Raw genomic sequence first — 14,216 nt, 5'->3', positions numbered from 1 at the left:
AATAAATGGAATGGAATCAACTTAATGGGAGCCCAGCGTGTTGCAAGACAGCAGAATGGTGTGGGATGATGCAGAATTGGAATGGGGGAGTTGAGGCTGTCTTGGCATCAGTGATTGGTTGGGCTGTCTGTGCAGGGCAGGGATTAGATTAACAACCCTTTCAAGTTGCCTTTCCCCTTTCCTTTGCTGGCCCAAGGATGGTGTGTCCTGGAGGCTGGAGGGAACCAGGGGAGTCTGGAAGTCACCCTGGGGGGTGAGGGGCAGATGAGCTGGTCTGTGGCTGGGTGAAGAGGTGAGCAGGGATGCAGCCAGAGGACCAGAATTCCAAGGAGCTGGGCTGTAGGGGCTTTAGGAACTCTAGGCTGGGCTGTTGAGCAGGAGACCCAGCTCCCCCTGAGACTGGGCCATCCTGGCTTTAGCCAGGGCTGGATCTCGTGGCCAGGCCTGGAGGGGGCTGCAGGCTGAGACCATCCTGTGCTAAGGTCAAGGTTGGGGCTGCTTCTTTGGTGCTAAATTTTGTTCCATGCCCTAGTAGAAGTGTGTTCCTCAGAGTCCTTGTGCTGAAAGAGCCTTCACCCACCGTTCCCCCTACCCTCAACCCCCAACCACTTATGAGGAAATGAGGCCCTGGAGGGGAACAGGCTGAGCTGAGTCACACAGTGAGTAAGTGGTGGCCCCTGGAGGGGATGTGGGTCTCCTCTGCTCACCTTCATTGTGTTCTGTATGATGTCAAGATAGACCTGGGTTCAAATCCTGACTTTGTGAGCTGGGGCAAGTGATTCAGCCTCTCTGGGCTTTATTTTCTGCATCATTAAACAAACTTTATTCATTTTCTTGCCTTCACCTGCACTGCTCCCTCGTGCTCATACACACACACAGGTGAGGACACACCTGCCTGATGGTGAGTCTCCCTGTCATTCACAGGGAGCAATAGGCAGCTGTCACTGATCACCACCCCCTCCCTCCCACCCTCTCAGCCAAACCGAGAGAGCTCCCAACCAGAAGGCTGTCTTCCTGAGTCGATTCAGAAGGCTGATGGAGCCCCGTGATGGCCTTGACCTCCCCCACTGCTTTCCCTGTTCCCAGACAGGAGCTCTCAGAGGGCAAGTTCTGGTCTGAGTCATCTCTGAGTCCCCAGCACCCAGCCCAGGGCAGGGTCCAAAAGCTATGTCTGGGAATGTTTGTGGAAGGAATAAATGAAGGAAACCCTTCAATTCCTCCTCTTTCTTGGGAGCCCGTGACTACTCTCTCTACCTTCCCAAACCACTGGGGTGGCAGAAACCTCCATGGAGAGGGGTCTGTACCGACCTTGAATGGAATCCTGGCTCAGCCTCTTCCTTGCTGTGTGAACTGGGGAAATGACTCCACTGCTCTGAGTCTCAGCTTCCTCTTCTGTTAAGAGCCTTCCTGAGGAAGTGACATTTAAGCAGATAACTGAAAGGAATACATGGAAAGACCTAGATGGAGAGTCTTCCAGGCAGAGTAAACAGCTGATGCAAAGGCCCGGAGTGATAAGCCAGTGTTGCTGGAGTGCAGTGAGCAAGGGGGAGAGTGAAGGGAGATGGGGGTGCAGGGGTGAGCAGGCACTGGGCACACAGGGCTTGGAGGGCCACTGGGGAGTCTGTCTTTTAGTCGAAGTAAGATGGGAACTGATTGGAGGGTCTTGAGCAGAGGAGTGGCTTGATCTGACCTATACTTCAAAAACTTCACTCTGGTTGCTATGGTGGCTACAGAAGGGTAAGTTACCTTCTGAAGCAGCAGGGAGTCCAGGGAGGAGGTTGTTGCAATACTCCAGGCAAGAGTTGATGATGGCCTGGGACTAGGCTGGTGCCTGTGAAGTGGTGAGAAGTGGTCAGATATATGATATACGCTGGAGATGGACCCCACAGGACTGGATGTGGAAGATAAGGCAAGAGAGGTCTTGAGGATGGGCCTTGTTTCAATTATCTAATGCTGAGAAATAAACTGCCCAACGACTTGGTGGCTTAAAGCAACAACGATGTATTATTTCTAAAAATTCTGTGGGAGGACTGGGGCTCTACTGGTCTCATGTGGGGTTGATCATGTTGATACCAATCAAAAACAGTGGGTTCTTTGCCTGATGCGCTCAAATGACCAATTCCTGAGACACTGGGGTTTCAAAGAGAGAAAGCATTTATTGCTAGGCATGAAGCAGGAGATCGGATGGCCTACTGGCCTGAAAACTCTGTCTCCCCAAACTGCAGTAATTCTAATAGTTTTATAGTATTAAAATATGGGCAGGTTACTTTTAGGATAATGAGCACAATGGCTCTAGATGATGTAATTAGAGATGATCTAATTAATGGGCATGCACAGATTGATTACATGCTTAGTCACAGAATGAATGTAAGAAAATGGCAGCCTTACTATGATGATGGGTGTGATTTTTAGTATTATAATGAGATAATGGTCACTTATAGGTTAAAGTGTAAGCTACTGCGCATGTCAGGCGGACCCATTTTGGTTAGGTCCAGCTCTGGTTATCAAGATAACTTTGGATTTGGGGTAGGTTAGTTCTGGGCTGATTCAAGGCCCTTCATTAATAAACATTAGGGGCTGTCTTTAGGGATCATAAGACCCTAAAGTTGAAAAACTGGATGAAATGGGTATAAGTGAGGGTCTGTCACAAGGTTTTTACAATCACAAGGGCACAAGATAAAGACTATACAATCATTGTCGGAGATCAAGGCAGCTGGATTACAGTTCAGAGATTTGAGGTATTTCCCTCTGTCTGCTCTAATATACCAGAAAGTAAAAAGGAATATTTTTATAATGATTCAGTAATGATAAACATCCCTTGAATCCTAACTTCTCGATTATAATGTGGCAGCATTTAGCTGGAGCTTGGTTGGGTCTAGATTGTCCCTGATGGTTTTGCTCCACATGACCACTCATCAATCAGAAGTCTTAGCCAACTGTGTTAGTTTCCTACAGTTGCTGTAACAAAGTATCACACACTTGGTGGCTTAAAACAATATATTTATTCTCTTACAGTTCTGGGCCAAAATCGAGGAGTCCGCAGGGCACCCTCCCACCATAGGCTTTAGGAATCAGTTTCCATGCCTGTTCTAACCTCTAGAGCTGCATTCCTTGCATTCTTTGGCTCATGGCTCCTTCCTACATCCTCAAAGCCAGCAGTGTATCTTAATTCAATGATCACATTGCCTTCCTCTTCTGTGTCAAATTTCTCTTTGCCTCTCTTTGATAAGGACACTTGTGATTGCATTTAGGACCCATTTAGATAATTCAGGTTAATCTCCCCATCTCAAGAAGCTTAACTTAGTCACATATGCAAAGTCTTTCTTGCCATGTAAGGTCACATTTACAGGTTCCAGGCGATATCTGGGGGCCATTCAGCCTCCCACACAGCGTGGTAGTTGGCTTCCAAGAGGAACCTCTGCTTGTTTCATGCTTCCTGATGTCCCACTAGCCTAAGCAAGTCACACAGCAAGTCCAGAGTAAATGTAGGAGGGCCACCCAAGGGCACAGATGTCTGGAGACCTGGCTCATTGGAGGCCACCAATGTAACAGTCAACCACAACCTCTGGGTTTTGGGCTTGAAGGAATGGATGAAATTCAAGGATACCGGGGGAATGGGTGGGGTTTGCTGGAGGTCGTGAGGGCAGAGTGCAGCGTCCTGCTGTAGGACCTCCTTGCCGCAAGTTAAACACTGAGGACAGTGGGCTTGGGAGAGCCAGCAATAGTGGGGACACCAAGTCCCTGGCTGGTATGGTGAAGCTTGGGTGGGGTGGGATGGGAGTTGGGGAGTGGCAGCGTTCAAGGTAGAGGAACCTGAAAAGTATCAGGTCATTCCCTCAGGTCAGTCCCTGCTCTGTGGCCCATGACCTTGGGGAGCTCACAGCATGGAGGGGAGATAGACCATACCCAGATGGTGGGGCCACAGTTTAAGTCAGGACCCACTGCCTTCCAGCTCTAGCAGTGAAGAGGTCAGAGCAGACTCACAAGCAGGGAAGGTCATTTGCAGATAATATTCTCTCTATTTTATGGATAAGCAAACTGAGGCTCAGAGAGGGGAAATAACCCAGATCCTGACTCTTCACATCCTGTTCAATTCCTGCTGCAGTCTCAGGGAAGGTGGAGGAGGAAAGGGCTCTCTCCTGAGCTTGCTGGGATGCCCCTAGATCTGTGATGGGCGTCGGAAGAGCTCCTAAGAGGGCATCCCTCCCTGTGTCCTGCACTTGTGCCATCTCAGTTCTTTCCTGCTTCTCACTGTGGGCAGAGCCCTGTGAGGAAACACACAGGGAGGGAGTGACATGGACTGGAGTCAGACCTAGATTTGCTCTCAGGTGCCCCCTCTGGAGGGGGAGCCTCCACTCAGCCTTCAGGGCCCCCTGTCTGAAGGGGTGGGGAAACAGAGGTCTGATCTCAGTCTAAGATACGAAGGACATGGGGGAACTGCATGGAGGTCAGAGTTCATAGGTCAGGACCAGGGAAGAGCACTGGCTAGGTCAAGGCAGGATTCTCTAGCACACTGGAAAGGTGGAGTTTGCCAGGTTTAGTCCTGGGAGCTCAGTTGGGGGTATAGGAGGAAGTCTGGGACCTTCAACCAGAGTGACCTTCAGTTTGTCCTGCTTTCCTGGGCCGATCCCCAGGGCCACCCAGAGTGACCAGCACAGGGGCTTAATAATGCATAAGCCAGTCGATACTTTGGGGCCCCTCTCTGTGGGGAAGGCAGCCCCATGTCCAGCTCCAGCCTTGCTGTCTGTTCCCAGCTTGTCTGGGAATGGAGGTGGGGGGGGGGGGCATCTGCTGAATCCCTGACCTGATGGAAGGGGGATGGAGGAAGCTGGGGGTGGGGATGGGAACGGCAGGTGGAGGGAAACCAGGGATCTGGTGTCTGATGCATTCACAGCAGAAGCCTCTTTTCCTTGGAACCTGAGTGCTTTGCTGGAAGACCGCCCCACAGAGCAGCGGGGTGGGGGAGGAGGACTAGTCAGAGAGGAAGGCAGAATCAGAGAAGACACAGAGAGGGAGGTGGAGACAGAGACCAGAGAGAATGAAAGAAACAGCAGGGAGGAAAAAGGCAGAAGCAGGCATAGTGGGTATGAATATGGGTACTGGTGTGCAAATTCAGGGAGACAAGCAACGGGCCGTTTATTTTTGTAAACCCACTCAGAGCCCTCATTCCACCCCGCTGGTGGGAAATCCAATCTCCATTATTGTTGGGCTCTCGCAACCCCCTGCAGCTCCTAGAGGTGGGCCCAAGTCCAGAGGTATGAACCAGATATGGACAAGGCCCTTCCCATCTGGTCTGGGCACCAGGTCACCCTGGCCACCTGGCCTCCATGACCACTTCAGTTTAGGGACTGTGCCATTTTCGTGCCAGCCAGGCTTGGGCCATGGGATCCAGTGAACCTAGGAGCTACCCTGAGTGCCACTCATCCATTGAACCCAGGGCCTAGATCCCTCTCTTCCCTGGGATTGGGGAGGCTGTACTGCCACCCCTAAACTCCCCTAAGGGGTTGGGGATGACTTTCCCTCTCTGGTCCTGTTCCGGTTTGCTAATGCTGCTGTTTTGCAAATTACCAGAAATTGATTGGCTTTTATAAAGGGGGTTTATTTGGTTACAAAGTTACAGCCCTAAGGCCATAAAGTGTCCAAATGAAGGCATCAACACAAGTATACCTTCATTAAAGGAAGGCCAGTGGCATCCGGAAAACCTCTGTTAGCTGGGAAGGCACGTGGCTGGTGTCTGCTGATCCTGGGTTGTGTTCCAGCTCCTCTCTCAGCTCCTGTGCATTCTTCAAAGTGTCTCTCTTGGCTGCAGGACCTCCTTCGGTCTGTGAGCACTTTTATAGGACTCCAGTGATTCAATTAATATCCATTTATTATATATATGTTACAACAAATTTTTAAATTTATTGTAAAATATCTCATCATATAGAAGAAAAAATATATATACATACATAGACATATATATAAAAGAATATATATTTATACATATATCTATATAAAAGTATATGTACATTTAAGGAGTAAAAAATGAACATCCAGGCACTGACCACTAGTTGAATGGGACATTCCAGTACCTTTTAAGCCCTCTGTACGGCCCTCCCCCTTCCTTATCTTCCCAAAGGAAAATACCATCCTGAAAATGGTGTTTAATCATTCCTTTATTTTCAGGCCTTCTCCATTGGCATGGTGCCTCGGACCCACAAAACTTTTAATTAGTGTTCTAATTTCTTTTAAAATTAGATGATGATTGAATAAATAAATAAATGAGGAAGAAGAGAGAAATTTTCCTTACAGAATTTCAAAAAGTACTGTCCTGTATATGTAGAAACTCCCCGCCTGCAGGAGGGGGCGCTTTATCAGGTTGAGGGCGCTTTATACCTAGTTTGCTAAGAATTTTAAGCATAAAAAATTGTTGAGTTTTTTTTTTTTTTAATGTTCCAAATGTGATGGATTTATTTTACTCTGATGCAAAACCAAAGATTCCACTATAGCACAGAGACCAATATATTACAAGGACATGAAAATGTGGTGTGAGACATGCAGGATGTAGTGTACAAACTGGAGGATTGGGTCATTTCCTTTATAACATGACACACACTGTCACTGAGGCACACATTTAAAATAACACTGAGGAACTGAACTGAAATGTAGCACAAACATGACAACTTCCATGCATGCCTTCAAGTACATCCCTTAGGATGGACTTGCAACCTCTAGACTTCAGTGTAGGGAGGATTACAATTCTTTGGAAGTATAAAAATTTCACACTTTTGAAATTTCACAGAAGAATTTTAAGACCAAAACAGTAGGTTCATTTCTCTTCATCTCCAGAGACAAATCTGATACTCAACTCAAAACCATATTAAGGAAGAATTAGAATGAAATAAAGGACAAACATTCTTAAATATCTAAGGGTAACAGGAATTATTTTTAAAAATTGCAGTTCTTTTCCCATCATTTTTAAACTGATAACTAAAATCTTTTTTAAAAACAAATTCCTATCTGCGTCTTGTAAAAAAATGTATTTGTACATATGTATGCATAGGAAAATGCCAGAAAAAAATAAGTGTATGTTTTACCAGTGTTTATCTCCAGTAGGTAGAATGTATTCAGGTGATTTTTATTCTTTATCTTTTTCTGAACTTTTTAATGTTAAAAATAATGAATACAAATGAATTTTCTTCATTAGAAAACAAATGAAGTAATAAAATAAACTAAAAATAAATGAAAAAAAAAAACATATTAAGCCTCTAGTTTGAATCCCAACCCAATCTTGTGACCCCCTGCCAGTTGAAGTTTTTCTATCGATTAAAGCCGATAGGGTCAGTTTGACTCCTGGTAGAAGGGTGTGAGCATAACCAAGTCCAATCAGGCTGGCGTTATTTACTTTAACAGATGGAGAAGTTCTACAATTCAGCTTGTATTTAGCAGAAATGCCAAAACAGGTGTTGTTACTGCCAGCTGTCCAACCTTATTGAAGTTTCGATCATCTCATTAACCTTCTGGTAGATAGAACCCCCAAATTCAGTGCCATCATTCACATGAATATGCAGCTGGAAGTCTGCAGCTTTGTAACCGAGGGCGAAATTATTCTGTGAGTTTGGATTTGGCTGTGTCAAAACTCATCTGATAGCCAGCGAGGCAACCTTCCATGGCCAACACAGCCCAGCCATAGAAGGTTGGTCCAGAAAAATCTATATCAACATTACTGCCAAAACTGAAACAAACCTGTTTATAGGAGGCCTTTAATTTCCCACTCTTCTTCCTGTGTTTGGGACAAATATGTTATCAAGAGTCACTTTCAACCCTTAGCCAACTCATTTCTCCCAAGAGATTTCTGTCCCAAGAGTACTGTCTGTGTTCCATTTTTGGGTGAAGGTAAGTCCACAGTCACAGATCTTATGTTTGGTTTCTAGGTTGCCTGACACTTTTCCTATATCAGTGTAAGCATGACCATAAGTAGAAAATTCCACTCCACTACAAGACTTGGTTTTCAGATCTATTTTGACCAGGCCAAACCCATATCCTTTGTTGACGACATCTTTGGCAGTCTTTCTTAGGCCACAGTAAATCAATGTGTTACACATACCTCCAACCAGAGGGCCTGTCTCTGCTCCGCAGTGGCAACGCTGAAAGTCTTCAAGATTGTTGAGTTTTATCAGTATAAATTGAAATGTTTACTTGGTTTTTCTTCTCTAACATGTTAATATGATGAATTACATTAATTGCCTTCCTAATACTGAATAAGCCTTTCTAGAGTAAACTCCACTTGGCCATGATGTATTTATTATCTTTTAAATACACTGTTAGACTTAATTTGCTAATATTTTGTTATTTTGCTTAGGGCACTTACATCTATGTTCTTAAGTGGTATTGTTCTGTAATTTTTTATATCATAATTTATTATTTTTTCAGGAATTTGTCTATTTTACTTAGGCTTTAAATTTCCTTTCATAAAATGTTTATACTACCTTCTAAAAAATTTTGTGGTAAGATACACATGACATAACATTTACTATTTTTATCCATTTTTAAGTGTACAATTCAATGGCATTAAGTATATTCACAATGTTGTACAATCACTACCACTATCTAGTTCCAGAACTTTTTCATTACCCCAAATTCAGCAATAATTCCCCATTTCCTTCTCTCCCTAGCCCCTGTTAACCTCTAATCTACTTTCTGTACCTGTGAATTTTCTTATATGGGATATTTCATATAAGTGGAATCATACAGTATCTGTCTTTTTGTGTTTGGCTTATTTCACGCAACATAATGATTTCAAGTTTCATCCATATTGTGGCATGTATCAGAACTTCATTCCTTTATATGGCTGAATAATATTCCATTTATGTATATACCACATTTTGTTTATCCATTCATCTGTTGATGGACATTTGGGTTGTTACCAACCTTTGGCTATCATGAATGAAGCTGTTATGAACACTGGCATACTACTATCTGAGTCCCTGTTTTGAGTTCTTTGGGGTATATACCTAGGAGTGGAATTGCTGGGTCATATAGGTCATATGATAATTCTATGTTTAACTTTTTGAGGAACCACCAAACTGTATTCCACAGAGGTTGCACCATTTTACAATCCCCCAGCAATGCACAAGGATTCCAATTTCCAATTTCTCTAATCCTTGTCAACGTTTGTTATTTTCCTTTTTTAAAAAAATAATAGCCATTCTAATCGGTGTGAAGTGATATCTCATTGTGGTTTTGATTTGCATTTCCCTAGTGACTGGTGATGTTGAGCATTTTTTCATGTGCTTATTGGCTATTTGGAGAAATATCTATTCAAGTTCTTTCCTCATTTTTTAGTTGGGTTTTCATCTTTTTGTTATTGAGATGTAGTTCTTTATATATTCTAAGATACTAAACCCTTATCAAAAATATGATTTCCAAATTGTTGCTTTTGGCATCATTTTTAAGAAACCATTGCCAATCCAATGTTGTCTAGTTTTGTGCCTATATTTTTACCTAAGAGTTTTATAGTTTTAGCTCTTAAATTTAGGTCTTTAATCTATTTTAAATATAATTTTTATATGGTGTGCCAGTTTGGATGTGTTATGTCCCCCCAAACACCATTATCTTTGATATAATCTTGTGTGGGCCGACCTATCAGTGTTAATTAGATTGTAATTCTTTGAGTGTTTCCATGGAGATGTGCCCCACCCAACTGTGGGTGATGACTCTGATTGGATAATTTCCATGGAGGTGTTGGCCTGCCCATTTAGGGTGGGTCTGAATTAAATTAGTGGAGCACTATATAAGATCAGAGAGAAGGAGCAAGCTGCTACAGCCAAGAGGGACACTTTGAAGAAAGCAGAGGAGCTGCAGATGAGAGACAGTTTGAAGATGGCCGTTGAAAGAAGACTCTTGCTCCGGAGAAGCTGAGAGAGGACAAATATCCCAAGTGCAACTAAGAGTGACATTTTTGAGGAACTGCAGCCTAGAGAGGAATGTCTTGGGAGAAAGCCATTTTGAAACCAGAACTTTGGAGCAGATGCCAGCCACGTGCCTTCCCAGCTAACAGAGGTTTTCCAAACACCACTGGCCATCCTCCAGTGAAGGTACCCGATTGCTGATGTGTTACCTTGGACACTTTATGGCCTTAAGACTGTAACTGTGTAACCAAATAAACCCCCTTTTATAAAAGCCAATCCATCTCTGGTGTTTTGCATTCCAGCAGCATTAGCAAACTAGAACATATGGTATAAGGTAAGGTTCAACTTCATTCTTTTGCATGTGGATATCCAGTTTTCCCAGCACCATTTGCTGAAGAGACTGTTCTTTCCTTGTTGAATATTCCTGGCACCCTTGTTGAAAATCAATTGACTATAGTTGTGAGGGGTTATTTATAGGCTTTTAATTCTATTCCATTTGTCTATATGTCTGTCCTTCTGCTAATACATTACTGTTTTGATTACTGTAGCTTTGTAGTAAGTTTTGAAATCGGGAAATGTGGGTCCTCCAACTTTGTTCTACTTTTTCAAGATTGTTGTGGCTATTCAGGGTCCAGTGAAATTCCATATAAATTTTAGGAAGTTGGGGGTTTTTCTATTTCTGCAAAAATGCCATTGGGATTTTGATAGGGATTGCACTGAATCTGTAGATCACTTTGGATACTGTTGTCATCTTAACAACATTAAGTTTTTCAATCCACAAACATTGGATGTCTTTCTATTTATTTAGGTCTTTTTTACATTTTCAGCAATATTTTATAGCTTTTAGTGTACAGGTCTTCTGGTTCGCTGGTTAAATTTATTCCTAAATTTACTATTCCTTCTTGATGCTATTATAAATGGAGTTGTTTTCTTAAATTCCTTTTCAGATTGCTCATTGATAGTTATAGAAACACAACTGATTTTTGTGTGTTGATTCTGTACTCTGCAATTTTGCTGAATTCATTTCTCAGATCTAACAGTTGTGTGTGTATGTGTATGTGGATTCTTTAGGATTTTCTACATGTAAGATCACGTCATCTGCAAACCGAGGCCATTTTACTTCTTCCTTTTCAATTGGCATGCCTTTTCTTGCTTTTTCTTGCCTAATTGCTCTGGCTTGAACTTTCAGGATTATGCTGAAAAGAAGTGGTGATAGTGGGCATCCTTGTCTTGTTCCTGATCTTAGGGGGAGAAAGCATTTACCATTGAGTATGATGTTAGCTGTGGGCTTTTCATTATATGCCATTTATCTTGTTGAGGAAGTTCCCATCTATTCCTATGTTATTGTTTCCATCATGAAAGCTCGTCTTTTAAATACCTGCTACAGCTGTAGTTATATGTCCCTTTCAACAAATGTAACATTGTTTATTTGTGCCACCTCCTTTTTTTTCTTGATCAATTTTACGAGAGGTTTGTCAGTTTTACTGTTGTATCAGGAATTAGATTCAGCTGGCTATTCAGGGTCCAGCTGTTCCACCATCACTAGGAGGAGGCCCTTGTCCCAAGAGCCTTGGTGTGATCTACCTTCCAAGGAGCAGGATGGAGGAAGGGAAACAGAAAGGGGCAAAGGACCCACCTCTTCTCCCTGACCCTTAACCTGGGCATACCCAAGGCTCAGTCCTTGGTCCTTTCTTCTCTACCTTCTCTCCTGTTTCGGTGAGCTCATCCAGATAACATCCCTGGATCTTAAATACCATTATATGTTGATGATTCCAAACTCCTCTCTGCAGCCTCTCCTCCCTCCTGAGCTTCAGACACATGTCACTACCCACTCAAAATCTCTGCTTGAATATCTAATAGGCATTTCAAACTCAAAATGTCCAAAATTGAACTAGAAAAGAAATCCAACAAAATGCTGAAGCCCTGAGTGGTCCCTTTCTTTTGAATGCTTCTTGATTGCAATTTGCAATTTGATTGCAACTTGGCGCCCCCTCCCTACCTAGAACACTGCAGGTCCTGGAACACCATCATTCAATGGATCAGTTTTTAAAATTAAATAAAATAGCATGGAATAGATTAGAATGGGAAATATCAGCATAGGTCACACGTAATTAGGGTGAGTATTATTTGTGAAGCTTTTGTCTATATACTGGGTCCTGTAAATGTCTTATTGTGGGTTGAAGTAAAAAAATTTGATCAGTGTAGGCTTTGGGGTTCAACAGAAGCCCTTGGGGCAAATGCCAGCTTCAAGGCTCAGTTACTCCCGAGGAACTGCCCTTTCTTGTCATATCTGGCCTCTGTCTATCTGGCCTTTACTTTGTAGACAGTTCATTTAAATGCCATCTCTGTGTTGATGACTCCCAAATTTAAGTCTCCAGCCCTGACTTTCCAGAGCATCTCTATACCTGCCTGCTTACTATGAATGTCCAACATGGGGTGTGCCAGTTTGGATGTATTATGTTCCTCAAAATGCCATGTACTTTGATGCAGTCTTGTGTGGGAAGATGTATTAGTGTTGATTAGATTGGAATTCTAATTCCATGGAGTGTTTCCATGGAGATGCAACCCACCCAACTGTAGGTGATAACTCTGATTAGATAACTTCCATGGAGGTGTGGCCCTGCCCATTCAGGTTGGGCCTTGATTAGTTTACTAAAGCACTATATAAGCTCAGACAGAAGGAGCAAGCTTGTACAGCCAAGAGGGACACTTTGAAGAACGCACAGGAGCTGAGAGAGGAGCTTCAGCTTACAGAGACATTTTGGAGATGGCCTTTGAAAGCAGACTTTTGCTCCAGAGGAGCTAAGAGAGAACAAATGCCCCAAGAGCAACTAAGAGTGATATTTTTGAGGAGCTGCAGCCTAAAGAGGAACGTCCTGGGAGAAAGCCATTTTGAAACCAGAACTCCAGAGCAGATGCCAGACACGTGCCTTCCCAGTTAACAGAGGTTTTATGGATGCCATTGGCCGTCTTCCAATGAAGGTACCCGATTGTTGATGTGTTACCTTGGACACTTTATTGCCTTAAGACTGTAAGTTTGTAAACAAATAAACCCCCTTTATAAAAGCCGATCCATTTCTGGTGTTTTGTGAAAAGGCAGCATTAGCAAACCAGAACATCGGGTGTCCAAAACAAAACCCTTTCCTTATGAGTATAGATGGTTACCAGAAATATATTTTTTTTCCTCTCTGTATTATTTGTTACTATTTTGTCTTTCCACATTATACGGATATGTCAGGAACATGATTTTATAAGTAGATTTTCCAGTGCACAGAACTCAAACCATATTATCTGGATGCTATGTTAACATCAGTTATATCAAATAATCTTCCCCTTCTCCGTCAACAGCACCATAGTCCATCCTGCTGCTCCATCCACAAGCCCTCTGTTCACTTCCAAAGAGCTCTCAAATCCATCTCCCCGTCCTACTCTTGCCACTACCCCTGGCCAAGTCACCATCCCCTCTCTGCTGGATTGCTGCAGTAATCTCCTAGCTGATCTCATTCCTTCCTGCTGCCTTTTAGTCCATTCTCTACCAGCAAACAGTAATCTTTTAAAAATAAATTAGATCATGTCAGTCCCTGACTTAAACCTTTCAAAGGCTTCCCCTGCATGCACTTTGGGTGAAAAGCCATGTCCTGGCTCTTACCTCAGCTTTCCCCCAGTTCTTCTCTGGGCTTACTAAGCACTGAACATGTGGACTTACTATCTCAGGACCTTCGCACCTGCTATTTTATCTGCAGGGAAGTCTTTCTCTCTCCAATTCCACATGACCCGACTCCTGCTCATCTTTCAGGTCTCAGCTTCAGTCACCTCCCTGGACTCCCTTTTCTACCATGTCACCTCGTTTACCTCATTCATGTTTCTAGGGAAGCACTACAGCATCGTGGCTGGAAACAGGCTCTGGAGGTAGAATCTTAGTTGGGCCACTCATTGACATGGGAATCCTTGGCCAATTTACTTCACCACTCTGCCCTTCAGTTTCCTCATCTGTAAAATGTACCTCATAGGATCAGTACCTGGCATAGCACAGAGGAAGCGCTAATAACTATTAGCAGGTATTTTATTTTTGGGGGGATGTAATTATTTTGATTTTGTGGGAACAGGGATTGTGTCTCTCTTATTTACTGCTGTGCTCCTCACACATATACCACAGTGACTGGTAATGTGGTAGGTGCTTAATACCACATTGTTTAATGAATGCAGGAAAACAGACATGGTCTCAGCTCTTATAGTGCTTAGTCTTAGTCTTAGACCCTGGGGTCTAACTTTGCCCTACTTAGCCTTCCATTTTAGAGATGTGAAGGTTCAAGTCCCATAAAGGTG

At 43.3% G+C, this 14,216-nt stretch overlaps 1 pseudogene; it reads right to left on the bottom strand.

Moving 5' to 3' along the window:
- Positions 1-7,239: 7,239 nt before the first annotated feature.
- LOC119520301 lies at positions 7,240-8,084 on the bottom strand (annotated as a pseudogene).
- Between the last annotated feature and the right edge of the window lie 6,132 nt (positions 8,085-14,216).

The sequence above is a fragment of the Choloepus didactylus genome, chromosome 2, assembly GCF_015220235.1.
Source record: "Choloepus didactylus isolate mChoDid1 chromosome 2, mChoDid1.pri, whole genome shotgun sequence".
Lineage (NCBI taxonomy): Eukaryota > Metazoa > Chordata > Mammalia > Pilosa > Megalonychidae > Choloepus > Choloepus didactylus.
This window is presented reverse-complemented; position numbering and strand designations above follow the sequence as displayed.